Source organism: Leptopilina heterotoma, unplaced genomic scaffold (genome assembly GCF_015476425.1).
Source record: "Leptopilina heterotoma isolate Lh14 unplaced genomic scaffold, ASM1547642v1 Lhet_186, whole genome shotgun sequence".
Classification (NCBI taxonomy): Eukaryota; Metazoa; Arthropoda; class Insecta; order Hymenoptera; family Figitidae; genus Leptopilina; species Leptopilina heterotoma.
Window position 1 is genome coordinate 1,285,926 of NW_025110905.1, and position 17,897 is coordinate 1,303,822.

Consider the following 17,897-nt stretch of genomic DNA (forward strand, 5'->3'; position numbering starts at 1 on the left):
CTATTTCCTGCTTCGATCCATATGTGGCAGCTGACATTAAATTGGGTGAGAAAAGAATAAATGATTTATTAACAACTCTGGTTGAAAAAAATTGGCTTGACGGTAATGTTGCTGAAAAAGCTGCACGTGAGTTTAAAAATGTGTGCAAGATGTCAAAAGTTCAGATGAACTTGAAAGATTTTAATAGAAAAACTCAGCGTTTAGATCATTTTTGGACAAAAATTTTTGATGAATTCACACCCAGTGAAAACATAAGAGTTGTGATGTAAATGGTAAATGTATTTTCTCATGGAAATGCCAACGTTGAACGTGGCTTTTCTGTTAACGGAGAATGCATGATAGAAAATATGAAGGAGGAAACGTTGGTCGCTAGGAGAATTGTCTATGACACAGTAAATAACCTCGGTGGAATTGAAAAATTCAATGTTAACAAACAGATGATTCTCTCAGTTCGAAATGCATATTCCCGTTTTAATGAAAAACGTCGAAAAGAATCAGAAGCGGCAAATACATTGGCATCTAAAAGGAAACTTATCAATCTTCAAGTGAGAGATCTAGAAGCAAAGAAAGCGAAAGTATTAGAAGATTCTCAAAAGGAACTTGATGCATTAAACAATCAAATCCAAGATTTACAAGAAGCTTAACATCATATTTGTTTGACTTTAAATTTTAATGTGAAAAATGTTTAGAAGTGTTTGATGTTTAATATTATGTATTTTTAAATATTTAATAGAATTTTAAACAATAAAGTGATACCAAAGTTGAATATAATGCTTAAAAAGAATTAATTTTGAACTTTATTTCATACGAAAATAATAATTGGTTTTATAACTAAATGATATATATAGGTTTACAAGACAGGGAATTTTGTTTTTGGACAGGGAAAAGTCAGGGAAAAAACAGGGAATTTCAAAAACAGTTTTCACTCGCCACCCTGTTATTTAACGTGAAATTAAATTTATATAAATTTCATTTAGCATAAATGCCATTTAACATAATTCTCATTTGACATAAAATATACTTGACATAAGTTTCATTTCGTATAAATCCCATTTAACATAATTTTCATTTGACATAAAGTTCACTTGATATCAATTTCATTTGACGGATAATTCATTACACATAATTCTCATTTGACATAAAATTCAGATGTCATAGATTTCATTTTACATAAAGATCATTTGACATAGAAATATAGGCGCGAATTTCAAAATTGGCGAATCACAATGTTGTTGATAATATCTAATTGGTTACTTTTAAAATTCGCGCCGATCCCTACTAAAAAAATAATGACAAAACATCAGAAAAATAATCAGAATTTCTGGTGATTTTGAGCAGTTTTTCTTACAATTGCAGCTCAAAAACATGAAAAAGAAATAGAATTCTTCAAAATACTGCCAAGAATCATGAAAACTTTTATGACTGCCACCGAATTTTTTTATAGCATAGCAAAAAATTTTTTTTTTGGGGATGTATTCTTATTCCTTTATGTAAAAAGGTCGTCACATCTATTATAACTTAGGTATAAAATGGAATAACCATTATACATTTTTTAATTTTTAAAATCATTTTTGTTTATTTCAACATTATATTTAATGTTTATAAACTCAGATTATTTTGAAGACTGTTTAACGTATACCTTATACTGTCTTGGATTAAAATTCAAAAATGATATCATTTTTTACATATCAGTTATAGTTCACGAGATAGCTTATAATTTCTTCAAAATGAAGGTTTTGAGAATAAATTTTAGATATTTGGAAACATGAAATATCACAGATTCTAAATTTTTAAATTATAAACTTCCATTATTTAAGGTATTTGTCGCGCGACTGGTCACTGTCAAAAGTTTGTATCCGTTGACTGTACTTATGAAACGATTATGAATGCGAGTTTCCGAAAAACTTTTGCGGACGTACAGTTTGACACACAGATGTTCTCAAAGTATAATATTCATAACCTCTCGCATGAGAAACGATCGTGGCAACGTCGCAAGTTTGGCGTATGGCCGTCTTTAAAATTTCGCGCCAAAAGTAGCAGACAAGCTGTAGTATTTAACAAGCGCTATTGCCACGTTTACAAATTCACCTGTCATTTACAGTAAATGTTAAAATAATTTTTCAAGTTTGATGTTAAATATCTTTTAAACAAGACGGTGAAAAATTTTCATTTTTTTTATAAAAGTTCATTTTGGTTCAATAAATAAAACTTTAGTTTTTCTAAAAAATCTGTCGATTAGTATAAGTGCAAAAATTAAAAATCTGTGGTTTTCATATGGTTTTCCTATACCGTACATGTTAAAAATCGAAACTTTGATTTCATTTTTTGAGACTTACAGACGGTCAATTTTATTTTAATAGGCCTTATTTTGTAGATAAATATCCAAAGAATAATTATGTGAAATTTAAAAAAATTCTGTCGAAAACGAATTTACGCGACAAATACCTTAAATTGATCAAGTTTCAAGTAATAAAATTTTTGTTTAAACAATCATAAACCTTCAGAACAATGCCTTTTTTCCCCACTCGACTCAACTCAGTCACAATGACCAATTTCGCTACGCACCTTTCTTTAACAATAGATTTCCGAGTCTTTTGTGATGATTTTAAAACAAGAATTTTATAACTTAAAACTTTTGCATTTTGTTCACAATTCTTGGCCTATTGGACTGCAGTTTTGCTTATTTTATGTATTTTCGTGTGTAGATTTCAGAAAAAATATAGCGAACCTGATTGGATTTGATCTTCATATTTTTTTCAGCGAAAAACTCAAAGTTTTTAAAAATTTCGTCACAAAAGCGAAAATTTTACCCTAGCGCTCACAGTTTTTTACCTAGAGAGCTGAAAATTGGTACACTTGTATTTTCACGTGTAGATTACAGGAAAAATATAGTGGAAATGATTAGAATTGATCTTCATTGCGTTTTGAGCGAAAACCTAAAAAATTTTTTTCAATTTTTGATAATACAGTCGACACTTGATAAATTGAATTTCAAGGGGATTCAAAAAAAGTTCAATTTATTGAGAGTTTTATTTATCAGAAATTTTAATTATCGAGAGAGAGAGAGAGAGTCAAGAGAAATTCAAATTAACGAGAGTTGTAATTATCTACTAGTAAAGATCGTGAAAAATTCGAACTAACAAAAGTTTTATCTTTATACAGTGTAAATAAAAACAGTCAAACGAACAAAAGATTGTTTATTTACACATTTATTGCTTATTTACGCATTTATTTTAACATTGGTGCAAAAAATCAGTTAATCTTTTTGTTTTAAGGCTTTCAAATTTGCATTATCAAGTGAATTTTCTATTGTCACAAGTGATGAGAAAAAGTTGTCATCCACTTCAGCGTGAAATGCATACGATCGCAACATACCCGGTAAGAAGGTGTGTATTAAAATTGATACCGGTCACTGTAAAGGGGAGTAACTGGATCAAAGGCCAGTTTAATTCTTTAAATAAAATTCGAATTCAGAAAAATTAAATAAAGAATAAAAGGCTCGAATTGAATAACCATAACGGCGCGGTTCGGTATTCACGTTGTGTGTGTGTGCATGTGTTCGAGAGGAATCCAGCTTGAAGTAATAGAGGTGTAAAAGTTATCGAGAGGATAACCAGCTCGATACTTTCTGATGATTAGAGTACCGAGAGGAAACCAGCTCAGTGTTACTCTAATATTGAGAGGATATCCAGCTCAATGTAATAGAGGTGTAAAGATATCGAGAGGATATCCAGCTCGATACTTTCTGATAATTAGAGTGCTGAGAGGAAACCAGCTCGCACAGTGGGCCAGATTGCAAAAAACCTGTCCAAAACCCCTAGATGTGTTTAAAAGTGGATGATATTTCTTACTCGGGGGTTTTTGGGGTCGCTGATTACGAATCTGAGCTTGGTTTTTCAAAATTCAAAATGGCGGATTCAATATGGCGGACGACTTTTTCAAAAATTGTTCCAACTAACCTGAAATTTCTTACTCGGGAGTTTTTGGGGTTGCTGATTACGAATATGACGTTAGTTTTTAAAAATTCAAAATGGCGTCTCCAATATGGCGGACTACTTATATAAAAGTCAATGCAATTGCTTTGAAACTTGTTACTCGGGGGTTTTTATGGTCGCTAATTACGAATTTGAAGTCAGATTTTAAAAATCTAAAATTGTGTCTCCAATATGGCGGACTACTTTTCTAAAAATCAATCAAAATTGTTTGAAACTTGTTACTCGGGTGTTTTGGGGTCGTTGATTACGAATTTGAAGTCATATTTTAAAAATTAAAAGTGGTGGATTAAATATGGCTGACAAATTTTCTAAAATTCAATTTAATTTTTCTAAACCTCGTTACTCTGAATTTCGGGATCGTTGATTACGAATCTAAAATAATTTTTAAGAAATTAAGAATAATAGTTATAATATTGCGACGAGTTTTAAAAATATTTTTTTTTTCGTATATAATTGGGTGTCCACAAGTTCTTGTACTGGTGCCATTGGTGTAGATTAGTTTTAAGATATAATTGAAACATATTTACAGAAGTTTAAAACACATTAATTGTTAAAAAAATAACTAAAACTTGAATTTATTTGTATATAACATATTATCTTGTTCCCCGTTAAATGATAAGCCCAGAAAATACCTTAAAAATTAAAATCTTCATCATCAGTCGATTCTGAATCACTAACTTCAGGTGATGAAAGAGTAAAGACATTGTCAGACATGTTGTCGGTTGATGATATCAATAACTTGAGTGTTTCAGGAGACAATTCTTTGATTTTTTTGTGTGGCAATTTTCTCAGACTTGTGATAAATGGGTCGGATGATACTAATAATCTCAAAAATACGTCTTCCATTGTTTTTGTTTTGCTGAATTTTCTAGAAAAGTCTTGTCGAAACCGTTTAATGTATTTGTTTGTCGATTCCTGGGCATCTTCTGCCATTTGTCCAATTGGCAATATAGATGAATTTATTATGTCGGCTCCATGAATTAAAATTTTATGGAGTGTTGTTGCCATGTAGCACCATGGATAAAGCTGCACAAAAAGACGAGCAGTATCCCTACTGTATTCTTGAAAGTTCAATATATTCACGTCAAATCCACTGGAAATTGCTTGCAGTATAACATGAAACCTGTGAATTAGGTTTTCATCAATCCCTGTTATTGAAGCAGAAATACTTGAGTTCTCGAAAAATCTTCGAGCAGTATTTCCGTCGTTCGAACTGCCACATCCAGGTTTCGGTTGATCAACAATAAGCCCTAACTGTAATTTGAAATCCTCTTTTATCTTCTTTGAACGAATAGCTACACTTTCTTTGTCATTTGCACTGGTTACTCGCCATTTTTTAACTTCAAGTTTGTAAGATAAATGTAAGAGGCACTCAAAAAATTGTATCCACGCGTGTAGTGTAGATAAACCGAAACATAAAAAGTCTTGTTTAATTGGAATCTTTAAAAGATCGTCAATATTATTGAAACGCGAAATTGTAGTATTACACAAATAGCATCGGGGTCAAACCATTTTATTTCGCCTAATGTATTTTTGATCTTTATAAAAAATTTTAATATTTCGGGAAAATATTCTTATATGTTTTGGGATTACGAAATGCACAATGATTTATAAAAAATAATTTCATTTCATATAAAAAAAGATATTATAAATTGAGAGTACATGAAAAAAGGTTACATTGACATTTTGCATTACAAAATATTTAAAAAAAGGTGTAATCTCTTTAAGAAATATAAAAAAAGCGATTGATATTTATTTTTAAAGACTTAATTTGTGATTTGAACTTAATAAAAGTATCAAATAATTTATAATAAACTGTAAAATATGTTATTTAAGTTTCTGTATTAAATGTCAAAAATCGATCATATTTAACAATTTTTTTTGACAAAGTAATTTAATTTTCGTAAATCAGAATTATTTAAATAATAAGTATTTTAAATACACTTTATTATTATTTAAATAGGGTAGAGTGGGGTAAAAAAGCCACATTTTTACTTTTGATGCTGTAAAATCTGTATTTAAAATTTTTTTCTCAAATTTCCAATTGTTATTGAAAGTTTTGTTTTTAAGCTTGAAAATTCTTGACGAAAATAATTTTTATCTCATGAAAGGACTAAGTTATAAGAGTTTTACGAAAGCACTGTAAGTGGCTTTTTTGCACCACCTGGTGGGGTGAAAAAGCCACTTTACGATTTTAGCAAAACATGTTATCAATTTAGGTATTTTTATAGTTTTCCTTTATTTATATGACAAATAGTCTTATTTCAAAAATATTTTAATAATTATGAAAGAGTTTTTAGCAAGCAAAATTGAAAATTATATTAAATTTACCTGTTTTCGATTTGCACTGCCAATTTTTCGTACCTTTCTTAGAAGTTCTCTTTAAGTTTCACCACAGATAATATATTTCGTTGCAACCGTTTATTCATTGTTTATTTTTTTAATGCACTTTGAACTACTTTTTCGTCGTGTTTAATTAATTTTATTAAATAAACACGAGAAATTTTGTAAAATAAGAAGGTTAGTTTAAATAGAAAACAAGTGAATTTCACAAAATATTCAATGGATTTTTTGCCCTGGCTTTTTTACACCCAAGACCAGTTATTAAAAAAAGCAAAAATAAATTGTTAATTCAGTTCAATTTCCAAAAATCAACATTGTATACGTTTTCGGTATACTTTTCTCCTTATGTACAAACATTTACTTTTATTATTCGTTCACTTAATCAGACTGTAATATGTTTAAAAAGTTCACCAAAATGTTTTCAAAAAAGCAACAAAAAATTAAAATTACAATAAAAACAATATTAATCTAGGTACAACATTCAAACTAGATTCAAAAGTTGCGTATTACCTAATAGTATTTATATTCTAAACAGCTGATAAATCGGCTTAATAGTTTTTAAATAAAACTCAAATGGCTTTTTTACACCATGGCTTTTTTACCCCACTCTACCCTACTTTTTTGATTATCAACTGAGAAATATAAAAAAATTTACCTTAAAAATGAACCATTCTTCATTTTATCGGGATTTTGAATGTTTGTAGCTGCGTTGGAGAAAACCCGATTTATGCCAAATTTTTGGAGCATGTTGATTAAAGCAATATCTTCTTGCTACTAAAATTTCGCGATGGGTTTTGCACTAGTTTTCAAAAGAAATTGATTTAAAAAAATTGTTTATTTTGAAGGTTACAGACAAGTATTATAACTAACTTGAAGTTGGTTTGCTACTTGCAATAAAAGTCAAATTCAAAATAAAACGATTTTTTTAAAATCAGTTTAAAACAAACCAACTTCAAGTCAGCTATAATACTTGTCAATAACCTTCAAAATAAACACTTTTTTTAAATCAATTTCTTTTGAAAACTAGTGCAAAACCCATCGCGAAATTTTAGTAGCAGGAAGATATTGCTTTAATCAACATGCTCCAAAAATTTGGCATAAATCGGGTTTTCTCCAACGAAGTTACAAACATTCAAAATCCCGATAAAATGGAGAATGGTTCATTTTTAAGGTAAATTTTTTTATATTTCTCAGTTGATAATCAAAAAAGTATTTAAATAATAATAAAGTGTATTTAAAATACTTATTATTTAAATAATTCTGATATACGAAAATTAAATTACTTTGTCAAAAAAAATTGTTAAATATGATCGATATGACATTTCATACAGAAACTTAAATAACATATTTTACAGTTTATTATAAATTATTTGATACTTTTATTAAGTTCAAATCACAAATTAAGTCTTTAAAAATAAATATCAATCGCTTTTTTTATATTTCTTAAAGAGATTACTCCTTTTTTAAATATTTTGTAATGCCTGTCAATTTAACCTTTTTTCATGTACTCTCAATTTATATAATCTTTTTTTATATGAAATGAAATTATTTTTTACAAATCATTGTGCATTTCGTAATCCCAAAACATATAAGAATATTTTCCCGAAACATTGAAATTTTTTATAAAGATCAAAAATACATTAGGCGAAATAAAATGGTTTGACCCATCGCTGAGCTGATGTCGTTTCTGTGACTGCATTGCACACTTTTCCGTCAATCATAGTTAAAGCGAGTGTATACGATATAGTTATCTGTTTTCCATCCAGTTCTGTTTCGAAATTTGTAAGTTGATTCACTTTTTCTTGTATGTATTCATTTTCTTTAGTAGTGATCTCAGTTGTTTCGTGTACAAATTGTATTCTTATGGGTCTACAGAAACGAGGAGAAGATGTTCTGGGATTTTGCCATACCACCATACCTGTGTTTAGTCCATTATTAACGGATTTTAGTTGCAAAGGTACTAGAGAAGTAAAGAATATGTTGGCATCTGATTTTCTTCCATCGTCATCATAAAATTTTTGTTTGTAGACACTTTGACCAGAGGTACCGTCACAACCCTATTTGCAGATCAAATTTTAGTGTCGAACATCTCTAGCATCCAAATTTTTGATAACATCTGTTTGCGTTTGTAAAATCCTTTTGGACGTATGTTCTAGAAGAGCTTGTAATTCCACTTTAGCACTGCTTTCTGTTACCGAAATAGCTAATTTAGGTGGGTAACATTTATTTTTAGCTTCTAATACGGTATTATAAGCAGGAAAAAGCTTACTGTTCTTCTCTTTGCTCACCGCTCGTAAACTTCTATATTGTCCCACAGATAACTGCAATTCGATCATAACTGATGAAGCACAATCAGCAGAAAGAGTCTTTTCTTCTTCTGGGTCTGTAGATTTTCTATATTTTTTAGCTACTGATGGACTACCTGATGTAATATTTTTGACAACGAATGCAGCATCATTTCTTCCAGCTGCTCTCAAGCTCATTTGTGTAGCATAAGATAGTTCTTCAGTGCTTACCTGTGAGCGAAGATCTTCAGTTCTTCTTCGCTTTGTTCTTTCACTCGAATTTGCAAACTCAGATTTGGGACGACCTGCTTTACATTTTTTAAACGATTTTACTTTATCAGTTACTTTGAAAGAGATAAAAACATCGAGATAATCACTGTAATTTTTTAAGAACCTTTCTTCCATCCTTTTAGCCTGTTGCCATTTTTTGCAAAGTTCGAATTTCAATTTTCTTATACTCGGTTTAAGAGATTCTGTCAAGTTAAAGGGAGATTGCAATTTTTCATACATAAATAATTCAATTCTTTTATATGCCACAATAGCGCCTTCATTTAGATGGTCCTTTAATATACAAAATATTTCCTTTCTCGATAAGCCTATTGCTTCATTTCTATCAATAAATTCTGAAAAGGAAAAAAAAAATTTTATCATCAATGAGTATTCAATATTAAAAAAAAAATTCAAATTTTTAACCTATTGGTTATGGTTAAACGTACCTTACTTTTATTTTTGTTATAAAAACATAAATTATGAGGTTAAATTAACATTTTATGTTATTTTATTAAAATATATAAACTCTTTTGTAATTAGTACTGACTACTTTTTTTCGTATTTGATATAAAACTTTAAATTTTACTTACCTTTTGCATTCAAGTCCATTTTATAACCCTAAAAATCTTTCAAGATAATTTCAAAATGAAAAAAAAATCGTAGGGGCAACTGTGGGCAGCTGAATATTTTTTCATTTGTAAAATGAATGCATGAAAAATAAATCCTAATAAGTTATTTAACTGTACAGTGTAGAACAAATATACTTTTTGTCAACAATTTATAAAGTTGAAATTTTTTTTATTAATTTGACATAACCTGTAGAGGTTTGTTTGTATAAGATGCTAACTTCAGTATTAACTTTATTATATATGAATATATAGTCAAATGGTATATATGTTTTATTTTCAAATACATTTTGAACGGTCATAATCAATTGAATTTAAAAGATTTTCAACCTTTTTAGATAACAAGTTAATTTTCATCCTGCTATAAGACATTTATCAAAAATTGAAAAGCAACATTTGACCTTATTGAAAAAATATTATATAAACAAATTTTTTTCTTTGAGCATGTATTTATTGTATATTAGCATTTTCTCTCACCAAATTAAAAGTAAAAAAAATAATTTTTAATTAGTTAATTTTTTAATTCTGACCAGCTTTTTTGCATTTTGAACCACTGTGGCTCGGTGTTACTCTAATATTGAGAGGATAACCAACTCAATGTAATATAGTGTACTAGTATTGAGAGGATAACCAACTCAATACTATGCTATGTTTAAAGACGGCGGGCGGGGGGGGGGGGGTGCATGCAAATAAATGAACTTAATCGAGTCAAAAGCATGTAAAGTTTTAAAGACAGTTTATTTTTAAAGTACAAGTCGATGAAAAAGTTTAAGTATCGGAGCTCGGGAAAATATTATAACTTCCTAAGGACGAAAAATATTCTGAGTCCAAAGTTGAACGAAAATATTCTAAGTCCGAAGTTGGACGAAAATATTCTAAGTTCAAAGTTGAACGAAAATATTCTAAGTCCGAAGTTGGACGAAAATATTCTAAGTTCAAAATTGGGTGAAAATATTCTAAGTCCCAAAAGTGGAAAATAGTTTAAGTCCCACAGTAGTGTTAGCAGTAGGCAAGGCTAAGGAGAGGAGGAAGACCAACCTCTTAGTAAGCTCTGGGAAGAACTAACGTTTTGGTCCAGTGCATCGAGCTCCCTCGATCGCAACTTCCCAAAATGTACAGTGGGAGAATTTCTCTAAGAGAGAGGGCAAGATCGCGTCTGCGCTCCCCATCTCTGACTCAAAACGATGCACGTACGGTTCACGCGTTTCGCTTGGACCAGAGGTAGAATCGCGCGTCTTCTTGCGAGTTTTTCCTATATCTCAAAGAATTCTCTTAAAATAAAATAAAATTACTTAGCCTTTCCTAATTACTAATTAACTAAATTTACATAACTTCTAATTAACTAAATCATAATGCACGGTATTATTAGATTGTAAAATATTGTATATTAAACTATGTATCAACCTATATTACAAAAAGATATCGCCGCCGCCGCTGTTTCAAGATTCTGTAAGGGCGCCCTATCCCAAAGGGGCCGTCAAAACTTATGTCAAAATTGACCTATTTTTTTACCTATAGGTCAAAAAGAGGATAAATAACGGCCTCACATTACGTCTAAATCTATGTCTAATTTGACCTATTTTTTGACCTGTAGGTCAAAAAGAGGATAAATAACGGCCTCACATTACGTTAATATAGGTCAATTTTGAGGGCAGTTTTGACCTAGGCGTTAAAATTTGACAAAGAATTCCCGCTACCCTCAAAATTTAGGTCAATTCTGAGGGCAGTTTTGACCTAGACGTCAAAATTTGACAAACAATTTCCGCTACCCTCAAAATTTATGTCAATTTTAAGGGCAGTTTTGACCTACGCATCAAAAGTTGACAAACAATTTCCACTACTCTCACAATTTAGGTCAATTTTGAGGGCAGTTTTGACCTAGACGTCAAAATTTGACAAACAATTTCCGCTACCCTCAAAATTTAGGTCAATTTTAAGGGCAGTTTTGACCTACGCATAAAAAGTTGACAAACAATTTCCACTACCCTCACAATTTAGGTCAATTTTGAGGGCAGTTTTGACCAAGTCGTGAAAGTTTGACAAACAATTTCCGCTACCCTCAAAATTTATGTCAATTTTAAGGGCAGTTTTGACCTACGCATCAAAAGTTGACAAACAATTTCCACTACTCTCACAATTTAGGTCAATTTTGAGGGCAGTTTTGACCTAGACGTGAAAGTTTGACAAACAATTTCCGCTGCCCTCAAAATTTAGGTCTATTTTGAGGACAGTTTTGACCTACACATCAAAATTTGACAAAGAATTCCTGCTACCCTCAAAATTAAGGTCAATTTTGAGGGCAGTTTTGACCTAGACGTCAAAATTTGACAAACAATTTCCGCTATCCTCAAAATTTAGGTCAATTTTAAGGGCAGTTTTGACCTACGCATAAAAAGTTGACAAACAATTTCCACTACCCTCACAATTTAGGTCAATTTTGAGGGCAGTTTTGACCAAGACGTGAAAGTTTGACAAACAATTTCCGCTACCCTCAAAATTTAGGTCAATTTTGAGGGCAGTTTTGACCTACACATCAAAATTTGACAAAGAATTACCGCTACCCTGAAAATTTAGGTCAAGTTTGAGGGCAGCTTTGACATAGACGTCAAAATTTGTCAAAGAATTTCCGCGCGCAGACTTAATGATGAGGTGAAGTTTGGCATCTGACCTAACAAAGTAAGGTAATTTTAAAATTGTGTTTGCTCTTACACCTATCATTTTGACCTAATTTTGACGTTTTATTTTTACTCCCTCATTTAGTTACGTCATAATCTATGTGTAATTTGACTTTTATTTAACTACAACTTAAAAAGGGACAATAAAGGACAATAACGTATCTATGATACGTCAAAATCTATTTAAAATTTAACGCCTTTTTAACCTATAGGTTAAAATGGGTCAAAATATATGTCAAAGTTTAATCTAATTTTTGACATATAGATAAAAAAGGTCCGTAACGATTGTTACATTACGTCAAAATCCATGTGTATTTTGTCATGTATTGTATGCAATTTATTAAGATGCATTGATATTAAGAAAAAATTACTTTAAATTTATAAAAATTAAAATAAATATAAAAATAGAGATAGGGGGTTGGCGCGCGAAGCGCGCAGGGGGGCGAAGCCCCCCTAGTATATATATATATATATAATACATAGCGTAAAATATACATATTAAAATATAACCTAATAACCCTTTATCATTATACACTAAAATACATTTAAAATTGTTGATGAATGTTATTTACTAGTATTGCTTCGAAAAATCCTTTGTTCAAACAATTTGCCGCGAAAGAATGTCTAAAAGAAAGTCTAAAAAGTATAAATTAAAAATGGCATTACAATTTTCCTTTAAGATAGTAACATTGGCTCGGCCAAGACTATACGGGAACGAAAAATAATGTTTTGTTTTTTTTCTACCATTTAGTGACCTATATCAAAATGAATTAAAATGATATCACAAAAAGGACGAAAACGACATTGGTTTGGATTAAAATGATTGAGAATTCATAGCATATTTGTAATCAGTTTAATCCATTTCAATCCAAAAAAATTAAAATGTTAACAATGTTTATGTTCAAGAAAGGATTCAAATGATTTCACTTTTTAAAATTTTCGGAAAGCATTAAACTGGATTAAATTGATATCATTTTTCGTCATTTTAACAGATTTGAAATGTTAACAGGAATTCAACTGAATTTAAGTGTGTTCAAATAGAACACACACAATACTTCTTTGTTCCGTGATTGGAATAAATTTATTGATGGACAAAAATGTCATTCGTTTGGATTAAAATGATTTCAAGAATTCAGCTATACTTGTAATCATTTCAATCGATTTCAATACACTTGTTTTTACCGGGTATTTAATTACGTTCTTGCTTCTTTTAAAGATACAAACGAATTTAACACATCGTCATTATCTTCATCTATTTCATGCAAAAGCATGGTCTTTTTCACCAGGAGGAAGGTTCCAAAATGAGTTATGGGTAGCAGAATTTAATTCCTCTTTATCCAGAAGTCCGTGTCCTAAAAAAGGTAATATAGAGATTGTCACACAGTATTGACGTCTTAGAGAAACAGTATATTAAATTACAAAGCCATATCAAAACTTACTATTTTGTTCAGCCTGACTTTGCGAGTTCACGATAAATCCACATGTTCTAAAATAATTGAGAATTGTTTGTTGCCTGACGTTTTTCCATGCCTTGTCAACCATGGTCATAGCAGTAAGAATTGTGATGTTGAGAGGTAATTCATTCTCAATTCTGGCCAATACCAGTTTAACTGTTTCTTTGCGATAAAAAGTTTTAAAATTTTGTATCACACCTTGATCTAATGGTTGTAGTTTAGAAGTGGTGTTCGGCGGGAAAAATTGCAATTTGATATGATCCAACAGTGGAGGGTGATTGTGAACGGTACAATTATCCATAAAAAGTAAAATTTTACGTTTCTGTTTTTTCATGGATATATTTAATTGTGTCAACCACTCATTAAAAAGTTTAGTAGTCATCCAGGATTTTTTATTAGCTCTGTACTCGACCGGAGGCGATTTAACACCTTTAAAACAACGAGGGGTTGCAGATTTCCCTATTATTAGTGGCTTCCATCCATGTTCGCAGAAAGTAAAAGCGTCAGTCTTTGTTTGGAATGTTTACCATCGTGGCATTTTCCACTTCGAAAATTTAAAGTTTTGTCTGTCAAATACTTAAAAAAAAGTCCTTTTTCATCTGTGTTAAATATGTTACAAAATTACACTGGAAACTCCGAAGAGCGAACGGCTAGAGTCTTACCCCGTTCTTGGGAGTTAGTCCTTGAACGGCCGGGAGAGGCACTATATTCTATAAACACGCAGGGTCGTACGCGTATTTTTGTGCCTTTTAATTTTTTCCAAAGCGTGACGCACACAGGGCACGAACATCACGGACCAGTTTAACTATACGCTCTTGCTTGTAGATTTCAGTTTCTGAACCCGCCCATTTTTCTCCCTCCGTCTGTTTACCGTGCCTCTCCCCTATTTATTTCGCTCTTCGGAATACCGCTCTTCGGAGTTTCCAGTGTAAAAGGACTTTTAGACAACTATGAGCCATAGTTGTCTAAAAGTCCTTTTAATTTTAATTTCCAATCCAAGCAGATTGTCTCATCAACACCCGCACTTTCACCGCAAATTTTCTATGTCATGCCGCTTTTTAAAATTAGCGAGCCACCCCTCAATAGCTGCGAAATCTACGATACCAAGTGATATGGCAGATGATAAGGCTTTTCCCTTAAGAATAGCACCACTTATGGGTATGTTTTGATCTCTGCACTGACCGAACCATTTCACAAAACAATCCTCAAGTTGTGGAAACTCACACTTCCGAAACCTTTGTTTTCCCTCACTTACATTTGACATAAGAATTCGATCTTTATTTTTCAAAATATTAGAGAGCGTTGACGGCAAAATTCCAAACTGTTTGGCAATTTCTTTTTTTGTTCCACCACTTTCTACGATATCAATAAGTTTTTTTCCAAAATCGACAAACCTTTGTGCGTTTTTGGAGATGTCATTTTAAACTCGTACAAGAAGCGAGACTAGTCTTAAACTGTATTTAACAGGGCATTGATAATTACACGACCAGAAATGAGTGACAACGAATGATTCGTTACTTTGATTTCAGAATGTACTGTATAATGATACATGATTCAATGTTTACAATAACTTTTATTTTGAAGAGAAATAAAAGTATACATTTCTATCTATTAAAAAATTCAAATTATAGAGAGTAGGGGAGGATGGGGCAAGAATAGTTAGGTAAGACCTTTTCGGATCTAGCGGCCAAACTTGATTATGTATCTGCAAATAAAAAGTATTTTTGAAAGCCTGGTTATTTGGCTATAATTTTGATGTACATTATTTTACTGTAGACTCAAATCCCTACGAGATACAAATGAAAAAGTAAACAAAAATTTTTAACTATCCTTGCCCCACTACCGGGGCAAGGATAGTTAAAAGATTTCGAATGCTAAAAATGTTATAGAAAATCAGTAAATTTTTGTTTTCTTTATTTTACTGGATTTAGACTATTCAATATTGATATCTCAAGTATTAAAAATATGTATGGAACATTTTCTGAATTTCAATTATTGTATTAAAATTCATCTGAACTAGAATCAGAGGTTTAACCAATTTTCTTCAGACGACCACCATAATTTCTTGGCCAATAAGCTTTGTTTTCCGTATATAATTACGCACCATTATGTATATCAACCTAAAAAGAGCAATTAAACACTTTTTTAAAATTTGCAATGGCATTAACAGGATTTTACCGTGCCGTATTATCTCTAACTATAGTTAGAGATAATAATTTCAGTTTTTTCTAAATTTTATGGAACAACGTGAATTTATTTGAAAATAAATACGATATTCGTGTTTAGCAGGAAATTCCGCTCCGGAAAACATTTGCTTAAAAAATATTCTGAAATTCTAATGTAGAAAACAATATGATAAACATTACGTTTAATAAACATTATAAACATATAAACATATATATTATATATATAAATATTATAAACATATAACATTATTATTATTATTATTATTATTATTATTATTATTAAACTTTTTTCAAAAATAATCTCCCAACTTCGCAAATGGTGACAGATTGACTTGCAATTTTTCCAATCATCTTTTGGTGTTAAAACACGAATATACTATGAATTACGCGATTTTTGAGCAAGCCGTCTAAGCATAACAGCAACTAACTATCCTTGCCCCATCCTCCTCTACAATTTAACTGAATTCAATTTATAAAGTGGTCAGAAAAAGTACATTTCTATATATAATAGAGAAAGTTCAAATTATAGAGGGTTCGGCTAGACGAATTCAATTTATAGAGGGGAAAGAGACAAAAAAACTTTTAATTATCAAGGGACCCAAAACAATGGGATTTATTCAATTTATCAAGAGTTTTTAAAAAGACCTGAAGAACGCTTCAATTTACCGCCCAGTAAAAAAAAATGTCTGGTGAATTTTAAGTTGACTGACGATGTAATTTTCAACTAAAAAGTAATTTCACCTCGTCAGAGGGCGCAAATTTACTGTTTTGTGTAAAATCACATCGACGCACGGTGGCAATAAAGGGTCCCTGGTGTATCGATGTAATTTTACTCTATGCTAAGATTAATTTTACGCAGTGAAAAGGAGTAAATTTCAACTAAATAAAGTAAAGTTACTAATTGTTGTTAGGCAATTCATCAAGCACGTCGCAAGTTTTCGTGTGTCAATAATTTAATTTACGGATAGAAACTAAGGTAAGATATAAAATATTAAACTATTGTTTATTTATTTATTAAATAATAAAATTATAATTATATTTATTTATGAATGAATTATTTATTAAATTTTCTAATATTTTTTAAACATAACCTAACTTTAATTTTTTATATGTTTATTGTAGAAGCAGAAAAGCAGATCATTTATTTCGATAAAGAAGAAAATTTTTATAATTTATTATGTGTAAATGTTCTTTTAAGTTTTTTAATAAATAAAGTTAATTTATAACATAACCCTGTATATTAATTGAAATTTCAATACTCTTCATTATTACACACATAACCTATAAATATACGGCAGAAATTTTTAATATGAATTTTACTTTCAATGAATTAAAATTCATCTGGAAGTGTAATTTTAAGTTTTAGTTCGTAAATTTACCACGTGCGACGAGGGTCCTTTTATTGCCACCGTGCGACGGTGTAAATTTCACCCGAAATTTTTTACAGTGTAGCTCGTATGAGAAATATGAGAAATCTTTCATACGAGCCTTTTCCGTAATGAGAAGTGTATAGATGCTTGTATACGAGGTGACTTTTAAAGCATTTTTATTAATGTAACACTATTTTAAAGTAAATTTAGATAATAGAAATGAATTTTCTCATCTAAAACAAAGCTAAATTCATAAGGGAAATGAAGTTTTAAGAAAAAAAGGATAATTTTGTTCAAAAAATTTATTCACACTGAAAAAAGGTTAGAATTTGATAATTCCTTGTTACTCTTACTTACCGACATTAGATATTTCTCGGATGCAGTAAGCACGATTTTGTATTAGCGGTAGAATAAATAAGTTTTTCTTCATTACAAATTAATAATATATTATTATTTATTTATTATATAAATGTTCTTATATAAAATAATTAAATTTAATACAAAATCGTGCTTACCGCATCCGAGAAATATCTAATGTCGGTAAGTAAGAGAAACAAGGAATTATCAAATTCTAACCTTTTTTCAGTGTGAATAAATTTTTTGAACAAAATTATCCTTTTTTTCTTAAAACTTCATTTCCCTTATGAATTTAGCTTTGTTTTAGATGAGAAAATTCATTTCTATTATCTAAAT

The 17,897-nt window shown here is 30.4% G+C and overlaps 1 protein-coding gene across 2 annotated transcripts in view; it reads left to right on the forward strand.

Annotated features, from left to right (window-relative positions):
- The window catches only part of LOC122500440 (eukaryotic translation initiation factor 3 subunit C), a 120,016-nt gene that overhangs the window by 89,301 nt on the left and 12,818 nt on the right, over window positions 1-17,897 (forward strand). The gene's annotated exons all lie outside the window — the stretch shown is intronic.